Below are 15425 nucleotides of genomic sequence, written 5' to 3'. Positions count from 1 at the left end.
GAAAAGAGAAAAGGCCCTTGTACATGTGTATATGGTCGACATGCTATGCAATGGCACAATGCCAAAACACAATGGAGGCCAGACGCGGCGAGCTACTCATCACTTCTCCCTCTTTAACCCTTTGAGAAGAGTACAAAAGAGGGAGCTGACAAAGAGGCTGTGGAAAGAAAAGGAAGGCATGAGAGGGAGGAGGTGTAGGATATTCTATTCCGCTTGAGGGGAGTTTCAGACTACATTTGATATTTGACAACTTGAATTTTGCTCCACCTTAAGCACAGGGGAATAGATGCAATGATCCAAACAATTTCTTAACGATTCTTTATTGATTACAGCTGCAGAGCAAGTAAACCCATTGTAACCCGTGTAAACTACAAAGTGTAAAAGGCTTGTGCTACTATTTATGTTCCAGTTTTCTTCAAAATAACATTTCTGTGGTTCTTTTGGACATCTGCTACTAACAGCAATCATTTGTCATGTAGGCTACAATTTCAAATAAACTTATGCATTTTTCAGTCAGATCATAGAAAAGTTTTGCCACAAAAACATGACGGGTCCCATTTGGCCCTGCTTTAGAAAAGTAGCGACTGAGACTCAAACAAGCGGAGGAGAAAGGCTGGGAAGTGCTCCAAAGTGATTTAGGGCTAAAGCTACCCCAAATCTACCCCTCTTTCTCCAGCTGAAGTGGAATCACATGGTGGATTCAAGAGGGCCAACAGCCCTTTCTATTGATATAAAAAATGATTTTTTTTTCCTTTTATTGACAGGTTTTCAGGTAAGTGTCTGCCTACCTAAGACATCACCAGACACCAACCTAGCCAGAAGCACCAGCCCATATCTAAAGAGCACCAGCCACGCAGGGGGGGATAAATGGTAAGCCAAATTAATGAAAGAGCTCTTATCTTCATCTTGTGTGTGTGGTTTATGAGCCTTGGCACATGTGTCAATGTGCAAGTGAGCACACAAGCAAACAGAAAGCAACTAGAAAAGAGGCAGAGTGATCCTACCTGTGTCCTTTGCGCATATGCACACACTTTCTCAATGCCCACCTCTCTGCCTTGGGGGCAACACCACCATACTGCTGAGCTCTCTGAAATCAGTCGCCCTTCCCTCCAATAACATGGGGCTTGTTGCTGGCTTGGCGTCAACACAGCCACACTAAAGGGGCAAGGTAGGCAGCTAGCTCATTTATTGGCTAGGCTATGGCCATGCTTTCCCTGGGCAAGTGGCTCTGTTAAAAAGGCCAGTCTTCTATTGATCTTATTTACAGGACAGGGGACTGGAGACATGCTAAAGTCTTTAAGATTCTCCTTGTTAAATACAACAGAAAGCAGGACTGTGTGTGTGTGTGTGTGTGTGTGTGTGTGTGTGTGTGTGTGTGTGTGTGTGTGTGTGTGTGTGTGTCTAAGAAGGGGGGATCGAAAAATGGAAGACAGAAATGAAGTGGAGAGAAGGAAGAAAAAGTAGTAAGCAATTACAAGTTGTTGCACCATTAACATTAATCACAACAATAAATACAGATGAGCCTGTGTAAACTCTGTTTCATCTCCTCCACAAAGGAGAGTGTTACCTTACATTAAACACAAGGACTCACCATGTTAATACACACATTCAAATTAAGACAGCATTATGTATACTATCCTCTGATATACAGTGTGCACATCAGCAAATGCACAATGACTTAGCATTACTTATCTCAATGCAAATACATGCACAGGCTCACACCCACAGTGCAATGACTCCCCTCTCACACAGTGGTTCTCATTAACAAGCCAAACATGCCTGAAGAGGCAGACAGACTCTAGTGAGCACGGTAAACATCCAGTAGGCTCCCTCATCTAAACTGAGACTATCTGAGCATCAGCAACACACACTTTCTGCCGATTTTACTGACAGACTGGGCCAGATACAGTCTATTCATTTAGAGATCAATAGATTTCCTCTGAACCAGTGGAATTTGGTCTGCTTCACTGAAAGGACACTTATGAAGACAGACCTACAGTAGACCATGGTTTACGGCAAATGGTGTCCTCTGAACATTGCTCAGAAACTGCTGACAGTAATAGAAAAACGAGGAAGAAACCACAAATGGGCTGGTAATTAAAAATTTGTAGTTTAATTAACTTTTGTCCAAATAAACTATTTTTTCTTCTAAAGAGCCTGAACTAGCATACAATTAAATAGTTGACAATGGCTTCAAAGTAAATTGATTGTGGAAGTGATCAGACGGTTTAACTTCCACCTGACCATAGCTTAGTGTTACCCCTCAGTGGAGATCCGTGTGCTTTAACAGTAAGCATCTTATGTATTTAAAATGCTCCTTCCTACAATACCTGTACCGCTTATCCCTTGAGGGTTTGGGGGGTGGGGGTGGAGCCAATCCCAGATGACGTTGGGTGAGAGGCGGGGTACACCCTGGACAGGTCGCAAGCATATCACAGGGCCAACAAGTAGAGCTAAACAACTATCTATGCAAACATTCATACCTATAGGTAATTTAAAGTCTCCATTCCACCTAAGCTGTATGTCGTTGAACCCTGGGAGGAAGCTGGAGTGCCCAGAGAAAACCCACACAGATATGGGAAGAACATGCAAACTTAACACAAAAAGGCCTCAGTCTGCGCTCAGGTTCAAACCCTGAACCGTCTTGCTGAGGCAACAGATGCCCCTTTAAAATACTCTCTTTACAGAAAACTAAGAAGGGAGAAGAATAAATTACATACGAATGATCACCAAAACAGAAATTACGAGGTGCAAACTACCAGACCAGCTGTGCACCACAGCAATAAAATTACAGACAGATACAGATGATAGGTGTTGTCTAATGTTACAGGAAGGAACTGTGACATCCTGATCGATAGTAGTCCCCAGCTCTTCTTCACAGGAGGAAATGCAACAAGAGAGGCAATTTTTTATGTCCATGCAAATCTGAGACCCAAGCCGCCAGGCTGAGTCAGTGTCTGAGGGGAGATCGACAGAATGCTGACAAGAGCATTAGCATGCCACAGAGGGAACCTCATGTGCTGTGGCTGTGCCCACAAGTGGCAGAGGGGGTGATATTTCTACACAAGGCCACCGCGTCAGAAGTGGAACCGGAGTCAGTCCTGCATCTTTGGACCTTCAGGCAGAATCTTTATTCTGACTGTTAATTCACAGCTGTGATGTGCCACAAGACCACGGTTCAAATACAACCAATGGAGTTTTTTCTTTATTATTTGGACCAGAACCCAATTCACAAACTAGAAGTTTTTCAATTTGACAGAGAGAATAAACCCAATGCAGTCCTCCTGTCAATAAAAATGAACTGCCCACAAAACGGTGAACAGGAGAATGTATTCATGCCCTGCACTTCAGTCTGCTTTACATTTCAACCAAACTAATCAACATCTCTCTGAACAAAAGGACACAGTGTAAATTATGTACTCAACAGTGGACACAGAGTTTATTTTCAATTTGCAACCAGATTAGCAGGCATGTTTTTGATACTGTCAGAATGGCAGAGATTTTTACTATTTCAAGTTGTCTTGAGTGAGTGGCCTTTTTAGTGCCTGCTTCAAAAAGCAGCCCCGTACCCGAGCAGCTGTCACTTTCAGCAGGCACTGCCGAGGACGGAAGCGGGGGAGGGGCGCTTTGAAGGAATGGTTAAAAGTAGGCGATAAAAATAAACTGGGAGAGAAGAAAATTAATTATACATAACAGACAGTTCACTTGGATGAGCACGACAGAGACAGAGAAACTAAAGCTGCTTCCTTCAAAATAAGCCATTTTCTGGCTGAGACATTTCTACTCTGCCGCCGCAGAGGTAATATTTATTTGGCTGCATCTGAAGTGAGGGATGCAACAAAGAACATTTTCCGAGAAGGTCAAGGCTTCAAACAATACGGACCTCGCTTTCATTTATAATTCTACACACTGGCAGTCCACACTTCATGCATACTCTCTAATTCAGGCGGTTTCCAGGGACCAAAATAAAGCTGCCAGCCCTGAGCGCTCCCTTCGCCTTCAAAATGTGATGAAGCTTGCAGATACCTCGGCCTGCTTTTAAATTCGCTTCTGATTGGCACTGATGAGGTTTTATGCAGCTGGCTCGCCTGCAAACTCACCTCTTGATATGATTCGTAATGCACCAACGTTCTGCAGTGCAATACCACCCACTGACTCCCAATCCCAGCTTCTTACACAGGCCAAATGGAGGTCATTCCTACTCGAGCAGTCAGTCAAGACATGCCCGCCAGGTATTGGCGAGTGAGTTTATTTCATATTAAGGCTTGTCGGCTGGAGAGGTGTTAGCGCCACGAGAGCTGTGGGTGTGTGTGTCTGCAGATGTGTGTGTGTGTACAACAGCAGGGCCTCCGGGTAGAGCCCCGCTGCTGGTCCCTCTTTAGTGCGTTTTAATATAGCTGCTGCTGTGTGGCTCCTAGCCTCAGGGCGCCTCACAAACCCAGAGAGACCAAGTAAAAACACTCAAATAGAGGAAGAGATGACGGGACCAGGCACAGGAAGAGATGGAGAGGTGACAACACGAAATGACAGAAGCAGGGAAATATCAAACCAGAGGAAACCATGAAGAGAAAAAGAGCAAGAGACAGAGAAGCACAGAATAAAACACACTCGCAGCAGAGCGCCAGCATCGCATCTAACCTCTTTAAGAAGACTGACACAAATGAAAACTTATGTAATAAAAATACACCATCTCCACCAGCTATGATATGAAAGTAGATGTTGCATTACAGCGCAGCTGTGCCAAGGAAGCGCTCAATCACACACGGGGGACAGAGTTTAGACCATGACATAACCCACACTCTCTGATATAGCCCCTGCACTGGTTGGGGAAGGGATCCTCTTTCGCTCGTAGAAAACGCTTCTCCCTGCACCAAGCAGCAGCAAAGGACAGAGACTGCCAGGCTCAGAATTGTAGCAGCGGAGAACAGGTTGAAAAATGACTGCTGGAAATTGTACAAGGGAATCTGGAGAGGCTCAGGAATAGAATGATGATGGAGGGGTTGGTCAAGACCTTACATGTGGTCTTTTCTCCAGAAAGGTAAAAGAAAATCGCAGGGAGGGGGGAACCAGCATGCAACTAGAAAAGGAGTGCAGGTGCATGAGAGAGGGGGAGAATGGGGAGGTAGATCAGAAAAAAATCCAATGTGTGGAAAAGTAAGGGAAACGACTTCGGAGCTGAATTTTGCATTCTAGACACACACACACACACACACACACACACACTGCACGCCGTGAGTGTGAGCACAGTCCATATAGCGGCACGCTGCATGAAAGCCATGAATCACAGCACAGTATACCCTGAAGAATAGAGTTAGGCACTGAAAGTCTTTTCTCATATATAAACAATTTCACTGACCCAGTGAAGTAGATTTTCACTCCAGCTGAGAAACTCCCACATGAGCTTGAGAACATTTTCATTCAAATCCAGCCCTTCATCAATATATGCACTAAAACTAAATATTTAGGGCCAGGCTTACAGTGCCAATTCACAATTCAATTCTCACTTGAGCACAGCTCTTGGGCTTTGTCATCCATCTACAATCTCATTAGACCTTGAATATGCCGCTCACTGAAAAGTCCAGCGGAATGTGACAGGGGGCAAACCACACAAAGGCAAGACCAGAGGGGTGCAAAGTGCACATGTCAGCTTGAATTCCAGAGTTTGGATACCGCCGATTTACCCTTCACGGCAGCAGACAGACCGGACAGGGCAGACTTTCAAAAATTCACGACACTGCTGGTCTATTGTGGGGCAGATCTGTATCATAATTAGGGAAGATTGAGGCAAATTGCTAGTAATTCTCTGGCTGGGTTGCCAGCTTTCATGTGAAATGCCATGCAAGGTCACAGGTTTGGAACAAAAAAAGAACTTCTGAAGAACTCAGCTGTTTGAGGAACTGAAATAATAATTATCGAGGTGAGATTGCTGCCTGCAGATTTTCCGCAGTATGATAGTGAATTAGGTCAGATAAGAATGTGTGATTTTAGGACAGCTGTAAACAAGAACAAATACCCCTACGATGCGTGGCTATTCATTGGATAATCACTGTTTCTCGTAATGGGAGCAAATAATAACATTTGGTCGTTTTGGAAATCTGCCAGCGAAATAGAAAAGGTGGGATTAAAGAGCCCTTACAAAAACCCAACTGAAGGAGTTGGGTGCACCTCTGTTGTGTGGTGGGTGAGATGTCAGTGAGTCTGTGGTCGAATGATTTAAAGCTGTGACTGGGCACCACCTCTTAAACAAACACTCATGGCATGGTTCAAATCCCACATTTACATGAGAATGCTGGCCATCACATTGAACTGTCAATAAGAAGCTGCTGCACGAGTGAGCTCGGGCTAAAATGGGTCATGTCACTTATGATAAAGAGTTAGCACATTTGTCACGTATCGCCTGTTTTCAAGTGGTGCAACAGTAGATAAATACACCAATCACTGCTTGTAGGTTTACACCTGAAGGAGTCCTTCAGTCTTAAATGAACACTGGAGTGATGTTTGTCTACATGCTCTGTTCTGGCCCCACTCCTCGTGCTGTTTCCTCCATAAAAAGGTTCAAATCGAGTCTCAGCCTTTGCTCGGCTAATATGATTCACGAACACATGTTGAAAATGCTCCAAATGAATTCACGTAGCGTGCGTGGTGGACGGGGTGGCTGGCTGTAATATGGTTAACTAGGATCTGATTTAAAAAAAACCAGAAGTGAGGAGAATCCGATGGAGCAACGAGGAGGTTTTCGATGCGCACTCCTCACACCCACAGACAGCCCGCACCGCTCCGCGCGCGCTCACACGGGGAATTCAATTGCTGTCGAACAACAAAAGCCCACAAATTGCCTCCCATTCGTTCGCAGATTAACGCGCTTTTCACGCCGCACCGACACAATTTCTAATTATTTCAAAGCTAATAAAGGAATCGATTTCTTTTAAAACCACCACGTCCCCCCCCCACTCCTCCTCCTCCTCCTCCACACTCCCAGCCCTCTGGAGACATCCAGCACAACTCCTCCCTGAGGTCCGTTTAAGAAAAGCCTGGACAGGCTCCACTCAGATGTGAGGAAATAAACAAGCGCGGAGGCAGCGCAGCCTCCCCGGACTGTTTATCCAGGCGACAGCGGGCGTCAGCTCCGCGAATACCTGGGATCACGCACGGCGGTGGCGGCGGCGATGCAACAGCCCCACGCAGCCCGCCACTGGCCCCCATGTGTCCCCCTCCTCAGCTCGGGTTCTTCAGGGGCAACACTTGCACGTTATCACCCGCAAAAAGTGCTGCTTTTTACCGCAGCAACTCACCTCACAATGCACCAAATCCCACGCAACTTCCCCCAAAAAGACGAGGGAAAAAAGCAGCCATTCCCCAGTTGGAGCTCCAGGTGTTCGGAGTTGGATAATAACATTTAAAAAGCAGGAAGTGTTTGGATTCATTTACTGAACTAAGCGAGCTTCTTATTTAGTTCAGTGTGGGTCAGTCACACATTCAACACAAGCCGACACACACACCGACACACACACACCTAAATAACTAGCTCCTCCGCCTCTCGTCTTTTTTCACGACCCCCGGTTCGGTTCGAGTCTCCCAGCTCCTCTTGGAGGAGCCAGCCGCGGAGAGCCAGGGGGACGCGGCGAGAAAGAAAAAGAAAAGCCCACCACGACACAAACTCACTCCCCGGAGCCGCCGACAGAAAGAAAAAAGAAACCCCGTCAACCTAAACGTGTGACCGGCTCCACCACCCGCCGGCTCCCGCTCCACAGTTGTTCCCGCCGGTACTTACAGATTCAGGTGATCCTCAGGACGCGTATCCTCGCCATGATGTTTGCTTTTTAAATTCCAAAACTTGCGGACATTTCCACTCTGCTCACACGGAGTGGAGGTGCTCTCTCCCCGGCTGCTCCCTGCGTGTGAATGGAGAGGAATGCGGCTCCGCTCCGAGGAGGAGGAGGAGGAGGAGGCGCTCCGCTGCTGCAGTACCACACCGAGCCCATAGAGGGCGCCCTCAACCCTGGTGTGTGAGGGTTCTGGGGGACTTCAGATGAGATAAGATCGAGTTGATTGATCCACACATCGGGGAAATTCACTTGTTACAGCAGCTGGCAAGAGGTGGACAAGAGAAAACTAATATAAAGAGGCAATACAATGAAAATAAGAAATACAATTTAGAATACCTTCATATACACCTTTCACTACAGAAATTATTTGTATAGAAATGTTATTGAGTAAAGTGGCACAGGATAATTGACGAGCATGTAAAAAGTGTATTTGTAAGTGTAAGTAGGCCATAAGGAGATATTGAGATAGACGTGTCCATAAATGTGCAGATAAGACCGTTTATACGTATACAGGCAGATATGATATACAAAAAGAATATGAGTTTATCATGTTGTAAAACAATGGAGTCTGAGGGCCCTGCCACAGTATCTCAGCTGTTCCTATAGGACTGAGCTTCTCTGGACAGAGGCTTCACATGTTGTACCTCAGATCTGCTGGAGCCACTCTGGAGTATGGATAGAAATTCACTATAGTAAACTAAAAACAGTATATCTTATATTAAAGTTTTATATAAATATATAGGTTTAAAACATATTAAGAAGAAGAAGAAGAACAAGAAGAAGAATATATAATATATGACATTAATATTCTAAATAGTTTCCCACACTAACAACATTACAAACAGGCACTGCACTAGTTTCATTAAAATATGAAAAAAATTACCTAAGGAAATTTTTTTCCCAAGCCCAGAAAAGCTAAGTTCCCTTATCAAACTGTTTCTAGTTCATGCTGACATCCAGAGAAAACAGTTGGTTTGCAGCTTCAGATATTTGAGAATAGTGGGTGAAATAAAATGTAGCGTGTGAGCTCTGACCAATCAGAAATGATAAGTGCTGCAAGAACCACTCTAAAACTTAGTGAACTTCTGAAAAATTCAGAATTTGAGTTTAATTTAGACCCCAGTTGCTGCAGTGAAAATGCAAGGAGTTCCTCCAAATTCCAGGTAAAGTTCCTGCAGTTGAAATTAGATTTTTGTATCATAGTAAGTAAGCAAATAACTTAGTGTCAATCACTAAAATGTGCCCACCCCCCATGGGCTTACAATACACTACAAGCATGGTGTAAAAAAAAAGGTGTAGTAGCAGAATCACAGCAAAAGGAACAGGTTCACCTTCATGCATGTTAGACTGTCACAACCTCCAGATTAGAGCACAATCCTGCTTATACATCAAACATATGAAACATAACTTCGGCAACTCTTACTATTCAGATCAGGGCAGTGGTGGTGGGAAAGGGCAGAGGCTGTCTACATGTTTGCAGGACAACTGACTGACATTAATAGAAAGTAAAGCCCTGACAAGCACAATTTAGCCTTGATGTGGTGCAGAACACTGAACACCTGCAGGTTATATGTAGGGCAGAAAACATCAAAGCTAAATCTACAGTGAATGCTGTTTAAAATAGGAAATACCCCGGGAGTCAGGTTTGGTTCACAAGTTCAACAAACCTATAGGCGGGCTCCTAATTAAATGAGGAGGCCCCTGGCCGGCCTGTCGCCTCCCATCAGCTGACACATTCACACAGACTAATTTACACTGAGTGACACTCTGATTTTAGATACAAGCTGTACCCATAAGGCCACTCATCCCATTTTAATTCTTACTCCTTTCTTACATGATATGCGACCTTACGGCAACAAAAGTGACTTTGAAAGCTGATTTTGAATATTCATCTCACATCTAGTGAATATCAGGAGCCTGTACAAAGTGTGTACATGTTCCACAATGTCTGCCTAGCGAGGAAGCTTTTGGGATAACTGAGTTATTCAAACAGGCAGCTCAGGTTACCAATTGCTCTCAGGAGAGCAGAGAGCAAGATCTGGCACTGACCACACCACCTGGCCCCATATGTTGTGTGTAAGAGAGAGTGTGTGTGTTTCTTAGAAGCTAGGTGGAATGTGTATTTTTGATTAGGAAAGATAAAGACGTTTGCGTGTGTGTGTTGAATGAATAAAAGAGCAGCTCGCCAGAAACTGTTCTTTGAATCTCTCCCACCACGCAGCTTTCAATGGTCTGCAAAAGCCCACAGTCTGCCATTAGAAATGGTTGCTTTGGCCATACAGTAATACTAAGAGATTAGCCTCACTTACCATGCGAAAGGCCTCTGGACAAAGCCATTCTCTAGCTCACACTGAAACACTAGCACATTGATTTGCTGTGCGCTGGTGCAGTTCATGTCCAACCTGTTCCATATCAGGCCTTTACTGTAAGTTCCCATGGGGATATTTTCAAGAAGTCGGAATCACATCAGTCCAAGAACAAGGTTAGACTTAATGTGAACCAGGATAAAAATACCACATGCAAAATAAGCCTTGAAACCCAGCAGATACATACCAACAGAGACTTGTGTTATAATAATGTCAAAATAAAATGCACGGCATCTCATAGATGCGTAAATAAAATGTAAAAATACTATATCCACAATGTACAACTAAAAGTTTTTTGCATACAGTTCTCAGTGACTTTTTTTAATGAGCCAGATTAATCTTGGTTGTCATGATTTGACTACCAGACAGTGCACAGGCTGAGCAGCTTGGGTTGAAAGCACACAGAATATTAAATAAATTTACGCATGGCTGTTTTGTGGTTTGCTGCTGCTTTGCTCTCTATTTGCTTTTGTTTTTTTTAATTCATGAACTATTAATGGGCCTGTGTTCGGAAAGAAGAGCAAACATGTTTAGGTGAGCGGGGAGATACAAGAACTGACTGATCAAGGAGAGGAAAGACTCCCAGTTGTCCTTGAAAACACACACACAAAGAATGCACATAACCTGCATTAGTGCGGACACTACACGGCACATTGTACATACAGTTGTGTGCAAACACACTTAAAGGACAGAGCACAGATGTGTGCATTATTACTGTGCAAGTCGAACAGACCCTCTCACTGATTCTTCAGCTTTTCTATTTGCATCATCTGAATGCTGAAGAAATACAAGATGATCCCAGCCTCATGCACTAACACTACCTTGTGTCCCTGCGTCATTCCTGATGAAAAGAAGAAAACATGTGAGGACATAATAATGGGCTTAAAAAACAACAAACAAAAACCTGTGTTTTAATGCTCCAAAAAACGTTTGTTTCTTTATAAATAATCCATGCTGTATTGTAACTGGATCCTTCGAATTTTACGTTTGAAAGAAAAAAAATCTGCACCTGTTAAAACTAATCCGATTCGAGGCAGCATGTGAAGTGCAGGCTTGATGGCTTTGTAACCTGAGGTGGCACAGCTCTGTCTAAACAGGTAATGGCCCATTAATTGGCTAATAACAAGGTGGCTGATTGTCAGGTGGCACAGTGACAGGATCTCATCTGGCTAAACAGATCTGATCTGTTTGTACTGTCGCCCCAAATCCCATTTTCAGCTCTTTGGATCCTCGGCCATGATGGAACCGCGCCATCTGTGCACGCGACCAACAGACAGTGACACATAGCAACTCTTGAATTACGTGTTTGAAACTTAAGTGCACTGCAGACAAAGATACTCTTGCTGTCAATGTCTATTAAGACCATAATGAGATATTTGAAAGGTAAATTAGTACCAGGTACATTCATGAATCCAAGATTTGGCTGTGCCCACAATGTTCTTTCTATAAAGCACAGACAAACATTATAAGTATGAAGCCCAAAGCGATTTAATGATCAAAACTGTCACAATTCTTTGCTCTGTTGTTCAGTTGAATATTTTCTAATCATTATGCACAAGATCCAGTGAGGATGATTGGTTACCTGCGCTGCTAAATTAAACTGCATTATCATTGAACCTATAATTTCAAGATGGCATGTTTATCGGTTAAAGTATTGAGGGTCTTTTCAGGTGTTAGGCCTAGAGCACCTACATGGCAGCTCGGAGTGGCAGTTGTTCAGGTATATTGTTACTTTACGCATTTCTGCAAATTATATTTGTTTCACACATTTAATGACTGTAGTCTGATGAAATGAGACAATGGAACAAAGACCAGGCTGTTTTATTTGTGATTACTAGCATACATTCACCATACACATGCGATGATGTGATACTGAAAAGAAATGTTGTTATCGACATAGTGATTTATACAATATTGCCTGGCCCAATTAATACACTGTAGTAACAGGCACTATACATGATGAATGTGCTCCAGTCTGTATACTGTATGCTTTAAATATGTTTTTCATTTGGAAGAAATAAATTTATTTGCACCTGCAAACATGAAATGCAAAATGTGTGTACTGTAGGTAAATCTCTGTGGTGTAGTATCCATTGGTGGCACAAACAACCAAATCAGACATTGATTTATGAGCAACATTTTGCAGATGATTAATGTCAAACATAAAAAAAAACTTACATTAAAGTAAATCACTTCTCAACAGGTGGGCTCATTAGGAAAGGCACTGATCAAACAGCAACATAAGGAGACATCAAGTCATTAGAGGCTCGAGCAACCTGGAGTTGGCAAAGGTTAAAAATGTTTATGCATTTGAATGTTATTCACATGTTTGTAACTGTGATGCCTTAAGTAAGGTAATACAAGTCAAGAATATTTCCACCTTAATTATTCATCCAGAGTGCATTTCAGTTGTGGGAAACCTTAAGAGACTCTGGAGACTTGTTCTATAAATTGCTGCAACCTTATAGGCAGGCTCATTGGCCATGATTTAATGTGCATCTTTTCATAGACCTCAATTATCAATTAGCTGAAAGTGTACACCACTGGGAATATTCTCAGTCGTGTCCTCCACATTAACATCCATTAGAAGCGAATCACCTGTCTGAACTGAAGCTCCTCAGCCGCTGAATGTTTTCCTCTGGGTTGCAATCTGTCATACTGTGCGGGAGAAAAAAAGATGTGTATGATAATAATTTGCAATTGCTCGTGAATCATCCGAAGGTACTCGCAAATCTCAATCCTAAAGGTTTGGATCGCACCGAAAAAGTGGTAAGCCTGAAAATAAAATTCTCTAATCATGAATGGGACCGAAGAGCAGGACCCCTGTGAGAATAAGGCAAATTAGTGATGTAATTTCTCTCCTAAAAACATGTGTTCGAGGTTGCCTGTAAATTTCCGAGGACCTTAGATCTGTAGTTACATGCATCGTCACATCATCAAGCTTTTCCAACTCAATTAGAGACATAAACTCCATGATGTCGATAATTGCTAGTGTGACTTTGATATTACACAAAGAGCACAAAATGATCAGAAGCGTGTTATACCAGAAAGCAAACCTCAAAAGACACCGACCCTTAAAGGCAACGTTATTAATTTTCCAGGTGCTGTGAATTGATTCTGGCATGCTTCCCTAACAGTTAGCTACTTTTATGCTAAGCTAGTTAGCAGCTTAGCTTTCTCTTCCGTTGCCCACCTTTTTTTTGGGAAGCTTGATAGAAGGTACCTGGATTTTGGGTGTCTAAATCTTTGAAGTACCCAATTATAATTCAAATCTAGGGTGGAGGGGGTGTGCATGTTAGCATACTAGTGTTGGTAAAAAGCACTGGATTTATTGTTCCTTTAAAAGCTTTACTGTGTTTTCATAAGGCTGAGGCTAAATGTTAATATGACAAATACATAACCGATTGTAATAAAAATAGTTTGCTGTTGAATCCTTTGACCATTCTTTATGCTTTAAGACACATAATATGAGTCATCAGTTCTGATCCTGGATCAGTTCAGCCTTTTACATCATGAGGAATGAGACAGTTAGGAGACCATCAGCACTCCTGCTGCAGGAGACTTGATACGTTTTGGTCCAGACCTTTTCCTGAGTACCTGTGGGAGACAGTGTGTCAAAACATCTTCCTCTAATGACTGCTTACTGCCTACTTTGTCTTGCTCATTTTAAACTGGGGGCATTATGCCAAGCCTTTGCCCATGCCAGGGCTGGTGACAGTAACAGCTTTAGTCATATCTTGGCAGGTATGCTTATGCCGAGGGTTTTACTGAGCAGGAAGTTTGTGGTTTGGCTGGAGTTTTATTAACAGGGTCTGTCATCTCAGCTGGGCCCGGAGCTGAAATCAGATCTCACACACCTCTCTCTCCACAGTGATGGATTGTGTTACCTCTTGACCATTCAGAACTTGCAGAGCAAAACCAAAACCCAAGGCACACACTGAAGTTTATAACTGAAGTGTTGCACCTGTGTTTAATGATTTTTTCAGGTGGACAGTTGAGTGTTTGCAAGGAGTTGCTGCTGATGCCGTCACCATTCTGAAGCTGCTTTGCGGTTATTAGGCAGTTGAGTTGAGTTCTCAACGGAAAATAAATAAATAATTGTCACAATGCTTTTCCTCTGAAATTACCTGCAGTTTCATCATCTCCCGGTAGCTGAACCTTCTCAGTACACACTGTTTCTGTCTTTCAGTCGTCTCCTGCGCTGTAAAACTCAGCCCCATCTTGCCCTTGACAGAGGAGCTTGTCGCACTCACACAGTAATTATACCAGAGCTGATGTCTCCTCTTTCCATTGAATAATTGAGAAGGTGGAGAGGACAAAAGATCCCATGTAGAGAGAGACAGCGCTGTTCACATCCCGGTGGCCTCGGGGCAAAAACCCAAAATGGACACTGCACAGAAACAGGCAGCCTGCGCATGATACAGTTGAGTCTTTCTTTCCCTGCAGCCAGTGTAGGTCACCTGAAAAGTTATCAATCAATATTGCGAACAGTTTATAGTTGCGTCCTCGACTGTGTGACAGTAATTTGATTTCAACTCATTTAATGAGAGGAGTTTTCAATTATGCACACAAGCCTCTTTGTATGTATGCACGATTTATGGAACAGCAGATTATGCAGGATGTGTTTAGCTTCCCTCTGGCAACTTTAAACTACAGGAGCGTAAGTGATTCCTAATCTGTGATGCCAAGAGAAATACTGGGACTCTACAGCACAACAGCTGTAACACAATAAATATGAGACATGGTGAAATAAGATGGGAACTGCCATCCTTTTAGGATTGATATTACAAATGTCAGCAGGCAGACCCCCTTCAAAACCACAGCATGTGCTTGTGCAGCGTCTGCAGTTCGTAGCAGTGACAGTAGATATGCATGCACATTTCATGAAATGCAGAGTAACCAGAGCTGCCACAGAGTCAGGACACTCTTGTTGGCAATAAGATGGAGTCCGGTTCAGTGACATAATTTTATTGTAGCTCCAGCATTTGGCTTTTAATGTGCAAATGACTGAACAGATTGAACAGGCCAAGGACGTGGAATTACTGTGGAATGTTCAGTGGAATGTTCTGTTATTTATGAGCGGATTTTCTTCTTAGGTAACGTTCAGCTGGCTTGGATTCAAAATGAAAGGGAAATCATTGAGACAAAAATAACAGTGATGTGAGGAACCTCCCCTGCAAAGAAAACAAAAAACTGCACAGAATGACATTACAACTGCATTCACACCTATTCT

The 15425-nt window shown here is 43.2% G+C and overlaps 1 protein-coding gene across 2 annotated transcripts in view; it reads right to left on the bottom strand.

Moving 5' to 3' along the window:
- LOC118104401 (plexin-A1-like) overlaps positions 1 to 7897 on the bottom strand; it is a 184011-nt gene extending 176114 nt beyond the window's left edge. For both annotated transcript variants that reach the window (XM_047338779.1, XM_035151254.2), the window contains exon 1: positions 7772 to 7897. The gene's annotated coding sequence lies outside the window, so the exon portion shown is untranslated. The remainder of the gene's footprint in view (positions 1 to 7771) is intronic.
- Positions 7898 to 15425: the final 7528 nt, after the last annotated feature.

Source organism: Hippoglossus stenolepis, chromosome 3 (genome assembly GCF_022539355.2).
Source record: "Hippoglossus stenolepis isolate QCI-W04-F060 chromosome 3, HSTE1.2, whole genome shotgun sequence".
Taxonomy (NCBI): Eukaryota; Metazoa; Chordata; class Actinopteri; order Pleuronectiformes; family Pleuronectidae; genus Hippoglossus; species Hippoglossus stenolepis.
This window is presented reverse-complemented; position numbering and strand designations above follow the sequence as displayed.